The sequence below is a fragment of the Argopecten irradians genome, chromosome 10 (genome assembly GCF_041381155.1).
Source record: "Argopecten irradians isolate NY chromosome 10, Ai_NY, whole genome shotgun sequence".
NCBI lineage: Eukaryota > Metazoa > Mollusca > Bivalvia > Pectinida > Pectinidae > Argopecten > Argopecten irradians.
The window spans coordinates 29,561,964-29,574,558 of NC_091143.1; the positions used below are offsets into that span (position 1 = coordinate 29,561,964).

The 12,595-nt window shown below is 34.2% G+C and overlaps 1 pseudogene; it reads right to left on the bottom strand.

Moving 5' to 3' along the window:
• Positions 1-1,892: 1,892 nt before the first annotated feature.
• Positions 1,893-11,721, bottom strand: LOC138332649 (double-stranded RNA-specific adenosine deaminase-like; annotated as a pseudogene).
• Positions 11,722-12,595: the final 874 nt, after the last annotated feature.

Consider the following 12,595-nt stretch of genomic DNA (forward strand, 5'->3'; position numbering starts at 1 on the left):
ACATTGTTTGTTTATTTTAACAACAATTACTGCAAATAGAATTATTTTGGTGCCGATTAAATTTCGTTTTATCAATTATTTTCGGGGCAATATTCTGTCGCATTTTCGAATTCTTCGCAAAATACTCGAAATTTAGTCGCAAGTGAAAATATTTTGGTTTACAGTATATTGTAATTCCAAACAAATCGTATAAAGTACATTGGGATGACTAACTGAACAGACCGACTGCTACTACTGTAGGTAAATACATACAAACATGGGATGAATAGTGGTTACACAAAGATGGATGTTGGATATAGAATTTATACAGATGAGTGAGTTATTTTTCAAAAGACACAAACTTAAGCGAGAGAATTTAAAAAAGACAACTAACGAGTGTGAAACAAATTCCATATCCAACAACCGGTAGTTGTGTGACCTGTTTCTACCACAAATAAATAATATTCAAGAAGGCTAGATTAAGGTAAACTTTCTGACATATGCAAATAATGTGTTACAGTAGTAATGTTCGTTGAATAAGTACGCTGTAATCAATCAACGGTATGCTAGGCTAATATGGATGGACGGACAATCAGGAGGACGTTGGAAATTCCTGACATTCCTTTGGAATCCCTAACCATGTTCCATATCCCTGGTTGTGTAGGGGTGTTTACAGAATTTCCTTGCAGCTCTGATATTGTGTAGAGGCCTTCTTTGTAGCCAGATAGTCGTCCTTGACAAGAATTCCGATACCTACCTCAGTGCATATTTCCTTGTATGACCTGAACATGTAGTTTTAACACAGTTGTGAACTTCTTCTGGAATTTTAAGATAAATGAATAGAGTCAATAAACATTGGTAGCGCTGAATAAATCATCGTATATAAACTGTAATCACGCTATACACAACCGACAAAATAAGTTTATCCGAATTCGTTTCTTTTGCTTAATAATTACAAAATGAATGAAAACGCAATTAAAACATATATTAATTCATATTCGATTTGATTCATGTAAAATATCATACTGCTATATCTCTCTATCTATTTTAATGTTCCTAACAATAATATTCATAATATCACTTTACTGTCTTCCACCATACAAATTCATGTCTACATTTATCATATAGTCCTTATCCGCCTTATAGTTTCGACCATATGATTTTTTTGTATATGACTTGACGTCAGTAAGCGATGACGTGACGTCAGGATTTCGAGGACGCGGGACAAAATGGCAGCCTCTGCCGAATTTTTGCAACACATGTTGACGTTGAGATAATTTGAAATGTATGTTGTTGTAGTAATATAAGATTTGTGTGCATTTCATTTTTTTTACATTGAACACTTATTTAAGTATTTATGTATTTTATAATCTATTTACGGCTCATTATTGTGATTGTATATGTATCATTTCAATTCAAATAGATGTATTTAGAAAAGTGGTTGACATTTAAAATACATGTACGTTTAGCCTGAACAGAATAATAGTGCAATATTGAACGATCATGAAACCAATAAATAAATGAATCATTGTGACCAAACCATATTTTCATTATTATATCATTCAATACACTAATTATGAAAATAGAGACATTACTGTCGTTCAAAAACTTTAAAACGAAAAAACTAAAAGACAATACAAATGAAAGTTATTCATAATTTTCAATCTTCCTTAAAGGATACCAAGTCAACACTTTACAATCAAGGCTAGTCAACATGAAGTGTGCTCGATAATCACGTGAAACCGTTTAAGGCAATAAGAAAGCAATTATTTAATTAGTATCACAGTTTGTTAGTGACCTAATATGGAATAATATTGGGTATAAACAGGAGCCTAGCTTGTTTCTGTTACACTCGTGTTTTCCGTATTAGGTCACTTACAAAATCTAATAAAAAATCTCCAGAATGGGGCCCTTGAAAATAGTTAATTGTAAAATGAATTAGAACTTAGAAAAAATAAACAATTTTACCACATCAAATCACTCGAAGACGTTGTCGCGGTCCATTTCGTTATATATATATATGAGTGTTGCCATTTTCTCATTGCTTTTGAAAGTTTCATCAGTGTTAACATTCGTGTTTTTGTTTCAATAATGACGTGTTGGGGCAATGAATGCTAACTCTATCGTACGAACGTAATAAAAGATTCTAGTAGCGTGGCTTCATTTTAACCAATATGAATACAAGCGTCTAGACTGAGCGATATAATATTAAACACATATTACGATATAACAATTTTTTAAAATTGAATTCATATCTTATATCATTAGTACTGACGCCCCGGTGGCCGAGTGGTTAAGATGTCCCGACATATTATCACAAGCCCTCCACCTCTGGGATGCGGGTTCGAATCCCATGTGGGGCAGTTGCCAGGTACTGACCGCTGGCCGGTGGTTTTTCTCCGGGTACTCCGGCTTTCCTCCACCAACAAACCTGGCACGTCCTTACATGACCCTGGCTGTTAATAGGACGTAAAACGTAACAAACCTTATATCATTAGTACTGACGCCCAGATCAACCAGCTGTCATGGAGACCACCCGTCGTTCCGTCCGTCATCTCGCGGCAGTCGTCTGCTCTGTTCCAGTTTATGCTGTAAGCCGTCGACTTTCCAACACTTCTTTGTGGAGTCGTCTTGTAGGACACACCACCAAGTAAAGGATGGTTAAGTTTATAGCCAAATGGTAGATTTTCTACCATTTGGGTCTTTTCCAGCCGACAACACATTGCTCTAGCCATGTGTCTATTGTTGTAGAGGTTTCCTTTCAAAGTAGATAATAGATTTTTTATTTGTTTTCATACCAAAAAAACGTTCTATTTGGCACATCCGTTTTCTTCTTACTTCTATGATTATTTTTTTTATCAAATCGCGAATTTACTCAGTTTATAAACAAAATTTCTTTCATACCCCAATGAAGTTAAAAGAGTGGCATCATTGTATAAATGATCCGATTTGTTGTAAATGTGGTGTTCAAGCCAATTTTAAAAATCTCAAAGAAACTGCACTCAGCCCAATTTTCTTGAAACTTAGTATATCGATAGCACTACTAGTTGTTCCTTTAAAATGACAATACGTTTTCCTTTTGCAATTTCAAAAGGCCCAAAGGGCCTAAATTCTTCGTTAAAACTACTTGCACAAACATGCAAAAAATGGGTTAGCCTTTAGTAAATATTCTACATTTTTCATTCATAAATGATTTACGTAAATCGTATACTTAATATTTGAATTATTTCTTTTAGATATTCGACGGAAAATTGTTTGAAATAATAATGTTTAAGAAAAATTAATCTTTTGGAAAAAAAAACGAAAACGAAACATTGCTCTTTGTCATCTCATTTCACCCTGGTACATAACGGTATTTGTCCACAATTTTACCCCGCATTAAAAATACTCTCAGGACATTTTCTGTCTATGTGTAAATGAGTTTCGAAATTAAAATCCGGCTTGAAAATACAGAGCGCAGGTAGCGACGTACCACTTCTGTGTTACTATACATTCCCAATTTATGTTTCCAGCGTCTAATGTAAGTGAAAATTAGTGTACAGTAATGATTTTAGATGCTAAATATCATGGTAACACATTTGAAAATATTGGTAGCCATGGTAGCAAAACGGGGCTTCTGATTGGCTGAAATTCTAATAATGTCAGAATGTGGAAATTGGTACACAGAGGTTACGAGGTATGCTGAGTAACATGGTATTACTTTCAAAAAGTTTGGTTGCCATTGGAACAAAATTGAGGCCACTGATTGGTTAAAATTTAGATATTTATATATATATGTGGTGCTGGTATTCTTTTCAGATTAAACATATTTTATTTGAAAATCAAATGTAACTCTGATTCCATCTTTAATAAAAGATACTTCATTCTTTATTTCATATCCATTTATAATGATATCTGCTAAACAGTTTTACTACAAATTGATTTTTCAAGCAAAACAATTAATATATTTGGCAGAATAAGAATTAAGGATATTGGGTTTGCTCGAAATATTGGGCATATTATCGATTTATCCACACTTTTAAACCATTTTAAAAACATGCTTTAAAACCAGTTATAATCTTATAACAGATACTTTCGGAAACACCTGAAATCCGGGAAAATAGCATTTCAAAGGCTGAAATGTAGCCAGGAGAATTTTCTAAAACAAACAATATTTGCCCTAGATAACTAAATTCAAAATTGATTAAAGATACCATAATAAAACAACAATTAGTGATAGAATTTTGTAAACTAATATATATACTATAAAATTAGTGCATTTTTATTCTTGCATTTCCCCTAACACTGCAATAAAGCCTAACAACTAGAAAATATTTTATATTGAATTAAAATTGATTAAGAAAAATAATTCCAAAAAAAAATTTCAAAAGCTGGACACAAGGGGCCCCCTTGCCACAAACCTAAAGTATTGTTGGAAAGCATCATTTTTAGACCCTTTGTGCTTTTAAAAAAATACAAAACAGATAAAAAGCACATATGAAGTAGCTATGTACCTGCAATGCAAAATGTGAAAAAAATCGGTGGGCGGATTTTGCAACTCCATCCTTATATTATTATCACAATTGCATTTCTCAAGTCGTTATTCCGAATTGGTATTGATTGTGACGTCATGTGTTTGCGAGCGTAACGTCATACATTTCGGAGAAAACGACGTGAATTGCGCTCACAAAATAATGACGTAACAATCGATACCTACCCGCAAGGGAGCTAACTCTGTAATATGCAAAGACGGAATATGTAGATAGGATTAATAGTAATGTTGCGAACTAGGTCGTTTTGGTGTTACAACAGTATTATCAAATATGATATTAAAATGAAGATAAAAAACAGATTTACATAAAACAAACGGATAGTTATTAAGGAACATACTGTTAACCAACTTATTTTCGCGGCAACTTTATCTCGCGTTTTCATGAACAACGACATTTTCCTGGTGATTTCAGTGGGAATAATTCATGTACCACTTGATACCCGATAATGTTTGTGCGGGAATAGTATCTCCAGAAGTGATGGAACGTAACTATTTGTAAGCTTCCCGCTGAAATGACGTTACCACTGGATATCATCTTTTGACGTCATTCCACCACCATATAGAAACAATAGTCCCACAGAAACGTTATCGGGTGTCACGTAGTACGATCATATGGTTGATTGTTTTTTCGTGTCGACTTATTTTGAGAATTTAAATATTTCGCGAAAATAAATCACACATTGAAATACGTTGGTTTATAGAAAATTACAATCGTCGCTACCTAATGTGATGGAGGTGAGGTACACCGGTTCCAAAAGATTGGCCAGCAGTGCTCCCTGTACTCCCAGTAGATTCCATTTACAGATTTTGTCACTACAGGACATGACATGTAGTCGTTCTCCATTCCCTTATAGCGTCCATACCCTGATACCTAAAGCTCGATTGTCTATCGTTGGTCGGAATATGTCCTTCGCCTGCCGTTTGAATAGAATAAAACACTAATATGACAAATTCAACGCTATTGATAACCCTGACGATTTTTATCAAAGATCTGTATAGATACTTTTTAATTATACAATGATGTTTTCAATCTATTTATAAGAAAGAAAATACCGTACATGATGTTATTTTTGTAGGGAACACGTTATGTTGTTTCAGGCATAATTATAGAAAACGTTGCAACTTTAAAATCAAAAATTAAAAACTCAGTGCCAAATGATTTAGTTTATATTAACATTTACTAATTTGCCAGCCGTGATATATTTCTCTGTCAAACTATTGGAAACGAATGATAGCAGACCGGAATAACGTACAAAAAATAATAACGTGACGTCATGAATACACTACGTCATTAGTTTGATGCGCAGTCGAAAGATCCGTGATTATTTCGCGATGGAAATGATTTTTCTTTGATTGATATTCGTTTTTTTCTTTTGTTGTGGGAAAAAACAGTCATCCCCCACCTCGAGGTTTGACATTGAAATATCAGCCCTCATTGAAAATGGGAGGAATAGCCATGTCCTGGATTGGACATCCACGAATTACACACCATATTGTGATTTCGTTGTCACACCCTAATCCATGGCAAGGTTCCATTATTATATGTACTAGAAATGTTATGCATGAGAAACATAAGTGCATGAATGAACATAGTTTCTCTGATATTTATATCAGTGTCACTGATTTTTATCAAGATGTGCTGTCATTGAGCCTTTATTCAAATCAAAATCACTATACAGACAAACCCCAGTAGAAGAAGGTGGAGGAGGAGGGAGTAAGACCTGTGAAGACTCTTTCATATATGGATATGAAGGATATGGGATATTCTAACCGCTTATCATTTGAAGCGAGTGACGTCACGGTGATCGCGACGGTCATATTTAGTTAACACTTAATGTACAAAATGTAGTTAAAACCCTAGGCAATAGTAACAGTTGCCGAGGATTTTGCAACAGTTTGTGATCCCGAGGACAGAATATCCCTATCCTTCATATCCACTTATGAAAGAGTATTTTTCTTTCATACCTAGACGTTTTATTGCAATTTTACATCTATAATATCCCGCTATTTTGAAATAAACTCGAAGAAATCCACGACTGGAAGTCAATTTTCCATACAAGAAAAATTGCGTGATACTTTCAACACAAAGTCCGTTGTTTGCATTTTAATAGTAAAACCAGTCATATTTGAGAAAAAAATGTTAAAATTTTACCGAGGAAACAGAAATTTTGTTGACGCCGTGACGTCACGAGGTTTTATTGCATGAGTAGTCATTCAATACAGCCTCAGGCGACATGAGTGTATTGCCCTGGACCAGCCAGTATTACACCCGCAGCAGGTATGAAAGAAACATGCTTATATAAACTATCAGAAACATGTTAAAAAGTCTCCTATGTCTAAACTACACCGCTCTATCTCTATGTTATGACAATTACGAGGAAATTGAACAGATTTAAAAACAAATTAGTCAAATATAAACCTACTACAAAGTAGCTAAATTGAATACATATGCGGCAACAGCTTATAATAAACCATGCTTTAAAACCCTGACACACCAGTCGCAATCACAGAAATATAAAACAGATAGAGTCTACAAGGTCTAAACGAATTTAAACAGAAATGCTATTGTTAAATTGTTATGTATACTATAATAAAGGGTTTTAACCTATTTGGATTGATCAAAATACACTTACACCTTGGAATTTTACATTTTCTACGATGCCTTGTTGGAATGCGGTCATGCGTGTTTTTAACAAGAGTATTAGAAGAGTAATTCACGCACTTACATGTAGCTCACAAAGCGCAAGTAGCGCACGGGAGATAACTCCTAAACAATATGTGGTAACATTACACAAAAAAATAAATAAATATGATCATTTCAATAATCCCATTTACACTTATTAGGCCATGTAATACATGATTGTCAGGTTTCGCCAATAGTGTTTCAACTCCAGAAATAACTAGCGAGCAGAATTACAAAAAAATGACGCTTTATTCCTAGTGATAACGGATATAATATGAGAGAATATTTCACACTTAGGACATATAGAGAAAATTTTACATGTAACATGGAATTTAACAAAGGAGTTCAATAATGTAATATACCATAAGCCCTTAGGCGAAATCACGTTCGGATGGGATGTTTCAGTAATTGTCATCTTTAAATACCACTCAAAAATACAATATTAAAACACATGTTACCTTGTTCGATTTTTGTCCGTAGAAGCCCGTGCTTTTTTATGTCAAATATCGGTCTATGATTAACGTCTGCATCCGATGATATGCCAGAGCTGCAAACAAATACAAATGTCGAAACCAAAACCAAAACTACAGGACTATTAAATATTAAAAATGCTCCACCTGTGACGAATTATATTTTTTTCTCTATCAACAACAGGAGTAGACGATTTTTTTTCTTCAGATTGTATTTTCATATATTTTCATATTTTGTGAGCGCGCCTTCATATTTCCTATTTATATTCAAATTCGACGTATGTAACGATCAGCATTGTTGTAAAAGAAAAGATGTTTTTTTATGAAATTATTCACTCAATAATACAAAGTAATACTTGGTGAGAATTATCGACAAGTACCAGCAATTTTCGCACCCACGTGTTCGTAAATTCGCGCGTAATCGTACAAATCAAGACAACATACATTGGCGAGGATTGATATATTGGGAAAACTGGTTACCTCAAAAGAACCTTCAGACTTTCCGTGAACGAATATTTTCTCATTTACGGAAAGTGCCGAATTCTGATTGCTGGTTACTTACAAAAAACTATTTTATGTAATAACCTCCATGTAAATACTGCTCCGTCTCCACATGGGGCGGTGGATATGTACAAATGGAATTTGATCCCGGATACTAACTCAACCTTCCCCTTGTCATGACATTGAAGGACGGTTGATAGCTGACCTTTGGTGAGTTGTTTTATATGGTGATACAGATATCTGAAAACAAGTTTAGTTTATTTATAAAATTGCTATTATTTATAATTCAATAACATATAAGAAATCTGGGATAATTGGTTAATACTGATCTAAGTGATTTTTTAATCTAAAAAAAATAGCCTATGATATGGATCTTTGCAATCAGTGATAAATACGAACATAACGTCATTGGTTTGTTTTCTTTTTAATTTAAGTTTTTGCGCATATAATACATTCATTCAGAACTTATCTTAATAAAAGTGAAGATTTGGTGAGAAACGTACACTGTCTATGGTAAACAGGGCAGCATAACACAATGTATGGAGCGTAACATTAAGTAAGGTAGACTAGGAGTAAATAAATGTGTATGTAACTGAATAAACTATTGCTTTCTTTATTTCCATGCGAGTCCACCAGGACCTTGCCGTTTGTCGTCAGCGATTTCCCAGTGATAAAGCGGGTTACTTTGTAACGACAACGCAGAGGGCCTGTATTGCTCAGTTGTTAGAAAATGAAATGTTTCCGGATGGACGGACGATGGACGACGGACGGACGGACGGACGACGGACGGACGATGGACGACAGACATTGCGCCATGACAAACGTTCACCGGTTTTAAAAGCGACGTATTAATGAAATCGTAATTACACCTCTGAAAAAATGTATAAATCATGTCGTTTTATGACACAAAACATACCAGAGGCTAAGCTGATGACTTCAAAAGTGCTGTTGATTTTGGATTCCATGACAACACCCGCTATGACCTTCCAGCCGGCGAGTTTTTCAGGTATGGATGCTACAACTGCGTCAAATTTCTCATGGCAAAGTTTTGCGATTTTGTCATGGAAAGCCAGTGTGTTTTTTTTATTATAAACCGAAATCATAATAATGCATTTAAATCATAAAGAATGAACTTAATGACTTCTTAAAATAAGTTACATCTATTAAATCATAATTCTCAATCAACGAATTTCTTTCAAATTTTACAAAAGACAAGACTAGCCTCAATTCAGTTACAAAATATTAGAAAAGTGATTAGTTTATTAGTAAATTTTTTAAATTAACTTTTGGCTCGCCAGTGTTTACAAAAAAAAACCTTTTAAATTTTTATTTTTGGTTTGGGTGGAAAATGGTTTGATATTAATATTTCAAGTACTAGGGATATCTTAAACGTCGTGAAAGGTTTTGACTTTGCCAGCATTTGACAAGCTTCTTACTGACAAGCCATTTTATCACCCGGTTAGAAATATCGCTATCTGCTTGACAGATCCATGTGGAATTATTTTTATATTTTGCAATTTAGCGTAAAATTTCAAACTTTATAAATCATTGCAATAGCAATATTCGAAAATCTTACCGGGAAATCTAGCTCCTTTCGGCGTTTTGGTTGACAAAAGTTGAGAGACGCTTCAGCAGCCTTTCGTTTAGCAGCCTTTTTACTGTTTCCTATCCCTTTAGCTAACTTTGTGTTGCCAATATAAGCTCTCATCTCGAATCTTTGGTAAAATTGAAATCAAGAAAGTATGTTGATTAATGCAACAACTTGTTCTTGAATAGAAACATTTTTTCTTTATTGCCAGATTTGACAACCTAAATGAAAAACTTCAATTCCCTACAAAATCGAAAGGTGATATCAAACAGCAACAGAAGAACTAGAAATAACATTCGGAAGCACTTGGATTATCGAGCAAGACATTTTTCTTATGTTTTTGTTTGTATTGTCTTGTTTTTGCTTTATATCACAAAGGGAACTGTGGTATTTCTAGATAAAAATTACTGACAAATAAAAGTAAATGTTTAGTAGTCTCTATTGTCTGCATAAATAAACGAACTGCGTTGGCAATACCAGCAAACTTGTAAAATATGTATTCAAAATGTAAGTTGATTCAAAATATGACAACTCCTTGAAGTTTCTACCTGGGTTTAATGCGTAAAATGACAATATTTACCAGGTTGTGACCAAGACACCATCTAACATTTCCTATTGATGGATGGATTAGCCAAATCATTTATTGTGATCTAATTTATTTTCGTTGGTGTCAATTTTTGTGAAAGACAAAATTTTACGATTTTGTTTAGAGTCAAATTCGTACGAAGGTACGGATATAGTAGAAAAATAAAAAAAGAGATAGTAATTATGCCAAGTTTGGCTTCGATTAAAATAGATGTAAGTGTCTTGTCACTGTAGTTTAAGTTTAATATATAGCAATGGACAATATAGTAATTATGCCAAGTTTGGCTTCAATTGAAATACAAGGGGATACTTGTTTTGAAAAGAAATGTCTGTTCTTATTTTTTAACTGACCTAATACTGTTTTGCAGTTTGCGTTCATGCATGTCTAAAATTTTGTGGGGACGTATTATCGTTGCTTCATATAAAAACGAGAGCCATGGAAGCTAAAACTCCACGAAAATTAACAATATCACAGTAATCAGTATCAAATCTTACTCTTATCAAATACATACGTTGGACAGTGGGGAGGACCTGATTCTGTCTCCTCTTCAAATCTTCCTATATTCCCTCCAGCTTGTGCCAATTCCATGAACGCACTGACTTGGTTTTTCCCATCCAATAGGACAGATGAATACGTGCTCCCGCTCATATCTGGCTGTCCATCCCAGCCTAGTGACACTGGGCAGAGCGAACCTGAAAGTTGTGGGACATTTTTCTCTAGCTCAAAAGTGTTGGTACCTGTCGAGCTATCTGAATCAGTTCCATCCTCCTCTGGTTGACTTGACGAATCATATGTATTTTCTGTTCCGATGTCTGGTTGAGGACCATTCACCGATTGATATCGGGGTTCCTGCAGTTTATATTGATATTGTCATTAGAATAAAAGATTACAATTTTAGACATAGTTTACATTTAGTTGGTAATGGTAAATGTTTCAAATACTTTGACACGATCAGTACCGTCTAAAAGATATCCATTGCGCCTACCACAAGAACTTATATGGAATACTAAACTTAAACTTGTATGAATTCATACGCTACTTGGAAAGTATATTCATTCGAAATCGAATTTAGTTTTTTTCCAAACCATGCCTTCATGGTCGACAAAACACAGAATCAGAATAATTTATATTCAAGTTGGCCCCATTTGGAAAGTGACTATTCGTACAAATATTCACACTGTGATTATTACATGTTTTCATCCCGAGGATTTTTTTTTAAATCATGATTTACTTTAAATATTAAGAAGCAATACGACACTAATAAAAGCGAAACCCTACTCACAATTATGTACCTGGTTAACAGTGAAAAGTGAGTAGTTCAATAACTTGTATTCCGTTTTGCGTATTATCTACCTTGCGGGTAGATATCCATTCTAACGTCATTTTTTTGCGATAGCAATATTCTTGTTGTTTCCGTCGACAAGTATGACGTTACGCTCGCAAACACACTTGACGTCACTATCAATACCTACCCACGAGGGCAAATAACTCTGTAATATGTAAATTTAGAATAGCAAAATACCAAATATGGTTTCAGTGTACGTATGTACAGATTTTACGGGGCAAAGAAGACGTTCTTCCAGCAGTGTGGACAAAAGGTTGTCAAGTTTCCAAGGCGATATGCCACTTTCTCATGTGAGCTTTTTGTGACCGTCCCTACCATATAAGTATGGTTGTTCTGGTTGTGTCTTGCAACAAATACAATATGTTTTGTTCGCACTGATAAAATTATGTCTTTGGTGTCCCAGGCTTAATTTATATACATTTTGAAAAAATATCCGTTTGTAAATCATGCAATGATAGGATTTAACCGAAGTAAAGATCGACGATAATGATTCGGAAACGTTTGATAAAAAATCAAATATATAGCTAAGTGGGTCTTCTATGGCGACCAGTTTAAAATAAAGGCATGTTTACAAGCATCAACTTTCAACAACAGCTGTACAAAAATTATTACAAAATCATTATAAAAATTCTTTGATATGGCTTAATTTTAACTACATCTAGGTATTGCATAGTAAAATGTAAAATATAAATAAACAATATTGATTTTCCTTATTCAATCCTATTTTTCTTTTAATTGTCATATTTTGTCCTTTCAATTTGAGGAGACCCCCTATAAGATGAATAGATACATATAACAAATAAATTTAACCAGATTTTACCCGACTTGTTCCGTTGTCCTTATAAAGTAACCGAAGAGCCTGATCCGCTGCCGCCTCCTTCGCTTCTTACTTCCGGTTCCGCTTGCAATGAA